This window comes from Myotis myotis, unplaced genomic scaffold (genome assembly GCF_014108235.1).
Source record: "Myotis myotis isolate mMyoMyo1 unplaced genomic scaffold, mMyoMyo1.p scaffold_m19_p_11, whole genome shotgun sequence".
Taxonomy (NCBI): domain Eukaryota; kingdom Metazoa; phylum Chordata; class Mammalia; order Chiroptera; family Vespertilionidae; genus Myotis; species Myotis myotis.
The window spans coordinates 7473172-7480918 of NW_023416315.1; positions in this window are offsets into that span (position 1 = coordinate 7473172).

Below are 7747 nucleotides of genomic sequence, written 5' to 3' on the forward strand. Positions count from 1 at the left end.
GCATCCCTTTCTCAGCCTTTCCACCTCAGTTGTGTTCTGTTGGGCTTGGAATGGTGGGACCAGCGACCACAGGGCGAAATCTGTTCACCCCCGTGGTGGGCAAACTGCAGCTCGAGAGCCACATGCGGCTCTTTGGCCCCTTGAGTGTGGCTCTTCCTAAGCCTTAGGACAGTGATGGCGAACCTTTTGAGCTCGGAGTGTCAGCATTTTGAAAAACCCTAACTTAACTCTGGTGCCCTGTCACATATAGAAATTTTTTGATATTTGCAACCATAGTAAAACAAAGATTATATTTTTGATATTTATTTTATATATTTAAATGCCATTTAACAAAGAAAAATCAACCAAAAAAATGAGTTCGCGTGTCACCTCTGACATGAGTCATAGGTTCGCCATCACTGCCTTAGGAATACCCTGATTAATAACAACGTACCTACCTATATAGTTTAAGTTTTAAAAATTTGGCTCTCAAAAGAAATTTCAATCGTTGTACTGTTGATATTTGGCTCTGTTGACTAATGAGTTTGCCGACCACTGAACAGACACAAAGCATTCAGAAATACTTGCTTGAGTGCCTATGTATCAGGCTCTATATTAACTATTCCATGGAGATACGACAGTGGGCACTGCTCTGAGGAATATGTGGTCTCCTGGGAGAGATTGAGACTGTTGCAAACTTCATGCGTTATGCCCTGAAATGGGCTATGAAAGTGAAAACACAGGTGATACTGGAATACACAGGAGAGTCACATAGTCCAGCTTGGGTGGCGATATGGGTCAAAGGTGTTTACCTGGAGGATCTACACCGAATCCTGAAGTAGGGGTTAGGAGAAGTCATAGACCTCATTCAGACCAATCTCAAAAACAGTACCTTTGTTTGCCTTTTTGCAGCTCATCTGAAAAAAATGCATTGCTATCACTTTGTACCATCTACTTACAGCATCCTGAGAGGTACTTGGTTACCACAGGGAGTTAAAAATAGAGGACGTTTTCACCACAGGGTAACTTAGAGGCAACACTGGTGGACCCATCTGTGTGTATTGCCATACTGTCCATATTATCACCCAAAGAGCCCTTCTGCAAGGCACCCCATGCTCTCCTACACCTGTCCTGTTCTTTCAAACAACTCTGGGGCAGACTTCCATGTAAGTCACACGAACATTTTGGCACCTCATCAGACTTAACCTGTAAGATTTATTGGGAGAAGATTGGTTCCACAAATTGACCATCCAGGTCCCAGGTTCTGAATATACTTTTGTTTGCTTCATCTTCCTTTGTCTCTAGGAGTGTACACTGGTTGGAAGACTATGTGGTATAAGAACCAACCCTTGGGCACACCTATCAGTGTTATTATCAGGGACCTACAATGTGCCTGGTCACTCCATCTATAAAAATGAGCGAGGCATAGTCTCTGTCCTCAGGGAAGGACCTGTTCATGGAGATGTCTTCATCTATTTCTTCTGTCCTCAACTCCACCATCATGTTCTCCTTATCTAAAGGTCCCTGGAGATTATAAAATAGGATACATGGTAGAAGTACATGCAAATGACCCAACCCTATTGGTGGTGTTCAGTGATGTGGCCACTTGGGGAAGGGAAGAAAATGTGTCAGATTCACACAACCATATGCAATTCAGTTTATTAACTGTTTTACAACTTATTCCAAAGGCTTTATAATGTGACACTTCCTTAATGTGGTTGTTGGTACCACAGCTTTATTAGTTCAAATCAAGAGAGGTATCAATGTTCTAAGCTGAATATCATGCCCTTGCAATATTTAGCTGTTCTTGTAGCTGGAACTCAGAAATTGGTTTCCTATGAAGTAACAATGGAATAGTACATTCCCTTAAACCAGTTGTATAACAGACTCAAGATACCGTACACAGAGAATCATTACCAATATCTTTTTCATCTTTGGGCTAAAGCTGGAGGTCTTGACTTTGCTTCAGTTCCCATGGGGCTGCACCACGTCGTCTGGCATGGCTTTACCATAAACCAGGTCATACAAACACAGTCTGTTTGTTTTTTAAAGCTTCCCAGAACCGTATTACTGTACATGGGATCCTTTGCCCTCTTCCGCCCTCATTTTCTCTTTCCCGAATGCAGAGTTTCTTTGAGGTGCATTTCCATACAGAACCTCATTTCAAGAGCTCTTACCATGTAGCTCCCTCTTCTGGGCAACAGAAGATAAAGCCCATCTGCTTCTGCAGGAATGTTGTCAGTTCCTATGTCAATATTAGTAGCTGGAGGAGATGCTGGTCACCGACCTATGTCATGGCTACTGCCTTCTAAGTCAGTGGTTCTCAACCTTCTGGCCCTTTAAATACAGTTCCTCATGTTGTGACCCAACCATAAAATTATTTTCGTTGCTACTTCATAACTGTAATGTTGCTACTGTTATGAATCGTAATGTAAATATCTGATATGCGGGATGGTCTTAGGCGACCCATGTGAAAGGGTCGTTCGACCGCCAAAGAGGTCGCTACCCACAGGTTGAGAACCGCTGTTCTAAGTGTAAGTCTTGTTTTTCACTCAAGTTCGCAGCCTGTTGAAGTTCAGTTTGAGTCTCTATCGTTTTCATTTCCCCCATAACCACTGTAGTGCCGGAACTGTGCCTGATGATAACACATAGAGAATATAGGCTTGTGGTTAAGTGCAGTGGGCAATGGGGACTGAGATACGAAGAAGCCAGATATTCATTGAGCACCACTGACCATGGAAAATACAAACTTCCATTTCTGAAACCCAGGAAGAAAACATGACAGTCATTTTGTCCCCCGCAGCCAGTCACAACATTCAGACAATATGCACCGGTATGGCACACCATGGAGTGGCTGACGAATGGCCCCCAGTTCCTCCCTGGACATCCCAGGATTCAGCAGATGAAGGGGCAATGAGTAGAACAGTGGGGCCTCAAACCCTTCAGCACTAGCGTAGGTCTCTGTTCGGACTGGCAGATCCCCAGGCCACATCAATGGCAGCACATTATGAATGTCACCCCACTTCCTCTTTAACCCTAGGTATTGTCAGACTTATTACACCCCCCTCCAAAGTGATAGTTATAAATGGCATCTCCTTGCAAAATATAGGCTCCCTAGGGAATTATAATTATGTCTTTCTTCCCTGTTGATTCCTTAGAGCTACAATTGTACTAGTCCCATTGTAGGGATTCAAATATCTGTGGAGTGAAAATGAATGAAGGGCCGCCAGGGAGGCTGAGCATCCTTTATTACTTGACCAACATGGTAAAGATGAGGCTCAAGGTGTGAAAACATAGACTGTCTTTACACTTGTGGGAAGTCGAAATCAGTCTTTTTTAACGAGAGACACGGACTGTCAAATTGTCAGAACGAGGGTGACACTGACCACCCAAGCACAGAAAAGGCCCTGGGCCTGAGAGTTCAAAGATCTCAGCCCACTCCCCTTCCAACCAGCAGGACTGAACTTCACGTCTATGGGCAGATTACTTGGTTAAGTAATCTGGTGTCCTCATCTTAAAATAGAGATGATGGTGATAATACCCATTTGGAATTCTGAGCAGAGAACACATAGTTCACTAACTGGACCTTACCACCAAAATAGCAGCCACCATCTAACCTCAGATACCCCCCCACACAAAATGCCGCACAAAGGCCGCACAAAACCTCCTTACGGAAGAGGTCAGTTGGAGCCCTAGCCAGTTTGGCTCAGTGGATAGAGCGTTGGCCTGTGGACTGAAGGGTCCCGGATTCAATTCTGGTCAAGGGCACATGCCTGGGTTGTGGGCTCAATTCCCAGTGGTGTGTGTGTGTGTGTGTGTGTGTGTGTGTGCGCGCTGGAGGCAGCCAATCAATGGTTCTCTTTCATCATTGGTGTTTTTCTCTCTCTCTCTCCCCCTTCCTTCCTCTCTGAAATCAATAAAAAACATATTACAAGAAAAAAGAGGTCAGTTGGAATCTACAGACCAGGTACACCATTCGGTTTCACCCTTGACAGCTTCCAGCACTGCCCCCGGCCCCAAACACAGGCCGCGGGTACTTCAGAGGCATTCTCATTCCACACCTGCTCCCTGGTGATCTACCTACCAACCCCCTCGGCTGTCCCACCCAGCAGCCCTGTTTGGCTACACAGGAGCCACCAGATCCCTCGGCCTAGTCACTGAATAGTCCTTGAACCGTGCTCCCTCCCGAGGACTCTCCCAAGGACAGCTGCCCTCACAAGGAGGTCTTCATGCTCCCCCTCTCCATGCACTTCAGGGCTGGGGCATGGCCACTAGCTGGTGGCAGATCCAAGTTTTACGGGGACTGAATATTAGAAAACTTAGAGGAGTCTCTTTAAGAAAAACATTATAAGATTATGAACACAGCATCTTGTGATGTTTCTCTCTCTCACCTTGCTGGACACTCTGGCACATTCATTGAAGGCCTGGAGTCCCGTAAATGACTACAATATGAAGGAGGCAGCGACTCATCCGAAACCCCACCTTTTTGGATCTTTTCCTTCCTCAGCACCAAAGACCTTCACTCCCAGAGCCCTTCAGCCAACCGCTACCATGGCCACCTGGTGGACCTTGCTATAATTTACGACGGCTCCAACTCTGAAATTGCACACTTCAAATTTCCATTCTCTGACCACAACCCACTCTGCTAGCTCTTCGCTGCGCATGTAGAAGACCCCCATTACTTTTTCTCCATTTGGTCAGCTCCTGACGTCATTCCTCTTCCTAGGTATACGGCGAGGTACAGCACCTAGTGCACACGATTTAAGGAGGATCTTTTAATAAAAATATATTTTTTTATTGATTTCGTAGAGCAGTGGTTCTCAACCTTGGCTGCACATTAGAATCACCTGGGAATCTTTGTAAAATCCTGATTTCTGGGCTTCATCCTCCGGAAATTCTGTTTCTTTGTTATGGGGTGGGGCCACAACATTAGTAACAAAGAAACAATTTCCGGAGGATGAGGTCCAGAAATTAGGATTTTACAAAGATTCCCAGGTGATTCTAATGTGCAGCCAAGGTTGAAAACCACTGTCGTAAAGGGAGAGGGAAAGATAGAAACATCAGTAATGAGAATCATTGATCAGCTGCCTCCCGCACGCCCCCTACTGGGGGCCGAGCCAGCAACCCGGGCATGTGCCCCGAATGGGAATCGAACCATGACCTCTTGGGCTCATGCTCAACCACGGAGGCATGACAGCTGGGGCAAGGAGGCTCTTGCGCCAGGTCATGTAGGTGCAGGAAAACCATTTGTTAAAACTCAACAACTATATTTTTTTTCATCTTCACCTTATAATAAAGCAGATTCCTTAATAGATTTTTCTCATTAGACAATCCTTATATTCTTGGGATACACCCAACTCAGGCTTGATATGCTTTAATATACATTGCAGGGTTCCATTTGCTGGTATTTCATTTAGAATTTTGGAATCTGAGACTATAAATGGAATTGCTTTATAATTTTCAGTATCCATGTGGTCTTTTCTTGGGTTCTGTGGAGAGCGGCTAGTGTTTGGACAGGTTCAAGCCTTGGACTAATGAGAGGGCACAGGCCTCTCGTGGTCACGTGCAAGTCCTGGCTTGGAGGGCAGAGCCCTCCCAGCACAATTATAGCCAACAGCTGTAGTTGTAAGCTTGAACCTATGGTCCGAACACGTGGCCCCACGTGCCTGAGTGATGTCGGCTTGATAGAGTTCAGGTGCATGTAGTTGAGTAGGATTGAAACCCACGAGAATGTGGTAAACATCTTGATCACACCCTTACTTTGCCTCCTGGCATCTGCTATAAAATAAAGACACAAGCGTTGGTCGCTGTCTCAGAGAAGCAGCGTCCCACCGAGACCCGGCTTTCATTCTCTTGTCTGTCTTTTCTAAGCCTTTCAGCCGCCCCCATTCAGGTTCACTCTTGGCCATGCTGGTGCGGCACAGGGTTCATATAATCAGTTGACCTCATATAATCAATTAAATAGCTTGCCATCTTTTTCTGTTCCCTAGAGCAATTTGCATAAGATTATCTAAAACTAGTTAAAATTAATATTAAAAATATTTTTTATCTTCCTGAAAAAAAATATAGGTGGCTGAAGCCATCCCTTTCTCCATCTTCCAGTGTGAAAGCTAAAACTGATACAACCATCTTGCAACCATGAGGGAAATGTCAAGAGAATCCCAGAAATTGTGGTTCTGTTCTTAAGCTGTTGAATCAAAAAGAGTAACTGCCTACCTGCAGACTGGTTACATGACCAAACAGACCTTCATTTGTTTAAGCCAGGGGTCCTCAAACTACAGCCCGCGGGCCACATGCAAATACAAATATTGTATTTGTTCCCGTTTTGTTTTTTTACTTCAAAATAAGATATGTGCAGTGTGCATAGGAATTTGTTCATAGTTTTTTTTAAACTATAGTCTGGCCCTCCAACGGTCTGAGGGACAGTGAACTGGCCCCGTTTAAAAAGTTTGAGGACCCCTGGTTTAAGCCATTGCAATGGAGTATTTTTTACTTGCGGCCAAATGCATTTCTAACTGTAGTTATTAAAAGACACCTTTGTAGTCCTCTGTCTCTTTAATCTTCACAGTTAGCTTTACTGATCTTACAATGTAATCACTCTATTTCCCCTCATCCTCTTGTGTATTATATCGAACTAGTTTCAGATCCATCCTTCACAATCTTCACTAAACGAGTTTACCAGGGGTGGGCAAACTTTTTGACTTGAGGGCCACAATGGGTTCTTACACTGGACCGGAGGGCCGGAACAAAAGCATGGATGGAGTGTTTGTGTGAACTAATATAAATTCAAAGTAAACATCATTACATAAAAGGGTATGGTCTTTTTTTTTTTTTTTTTTTAGTTTTATTCATTTCAAACTGGCCGGATCCGGCCCGCAGGCCGTAGTTTGCCCACGGCTGGTTTAGGCTCTCTCATCCCCTGCCTGGACTATTTTAACAGTCTCCTAACTAGTATCCCAGCTTCCAGTCAGAAATCCACCATGCTTCAGAATTTCTAAAATCTTATCAAGATATTCTTAAAAATCTTAAATGGCTCTTCTACAGGATGAAACACACTCTTACCATAGGTATTCTTGGTTTGTTTGTTTTTCACCTTCCTGTTTATTTTTAAATATATTTTTATTGATTTCAGAGAGGAAGAGAGAAGGAGAGACAGAAACATCAATGATGTGAGAGAATCATTGATTGGCTGCCTCCTGCACGCCCCACACTGAGGATGGAGCCCGCAGCCCTGGCAACGTGCCCAGACCAGGAATCAAACCCTGACCTCCTGGTTCATAGGTCGAGGCTCAACCACTGAATGAGGCTGGCCAGGCCCACCATCCTATTTAGACTTTGAATCTCCAGGGTCTAGTCTGGCACAAAGCAGGTTCTCAAATATTTGTTAAGTGACTGAATATTTTGCATGGCTTCTCTGTTGTTTAATATTAAAACACTTAAACATTTCATCAGACTAAGCAGAGTGACAGCATATTGGACACTCAATGAAGACTTGTTGAATGAATGTAGTTTCTAAATCCTACTGGACAATCCTTTATCAGTAGTGTCCCAAATACTCACATCTTGGTGTGCATCCCGTTGATCTAGCAGCCTACCCTGCAGGAGGAGGCTCTTCAGGAATCTACGCGTGTGCTTTCAGCGGATAATGAGTCGTGTAGGTTCTGCAGATAGGGCTTGTGCCAGGAGTGAAGCTACGAACGTAGGCGGGGCTGTGTGGGCATTTCTGACAATGTCGGATCCATAAATAACTTGCATCAAACGCGAGAAC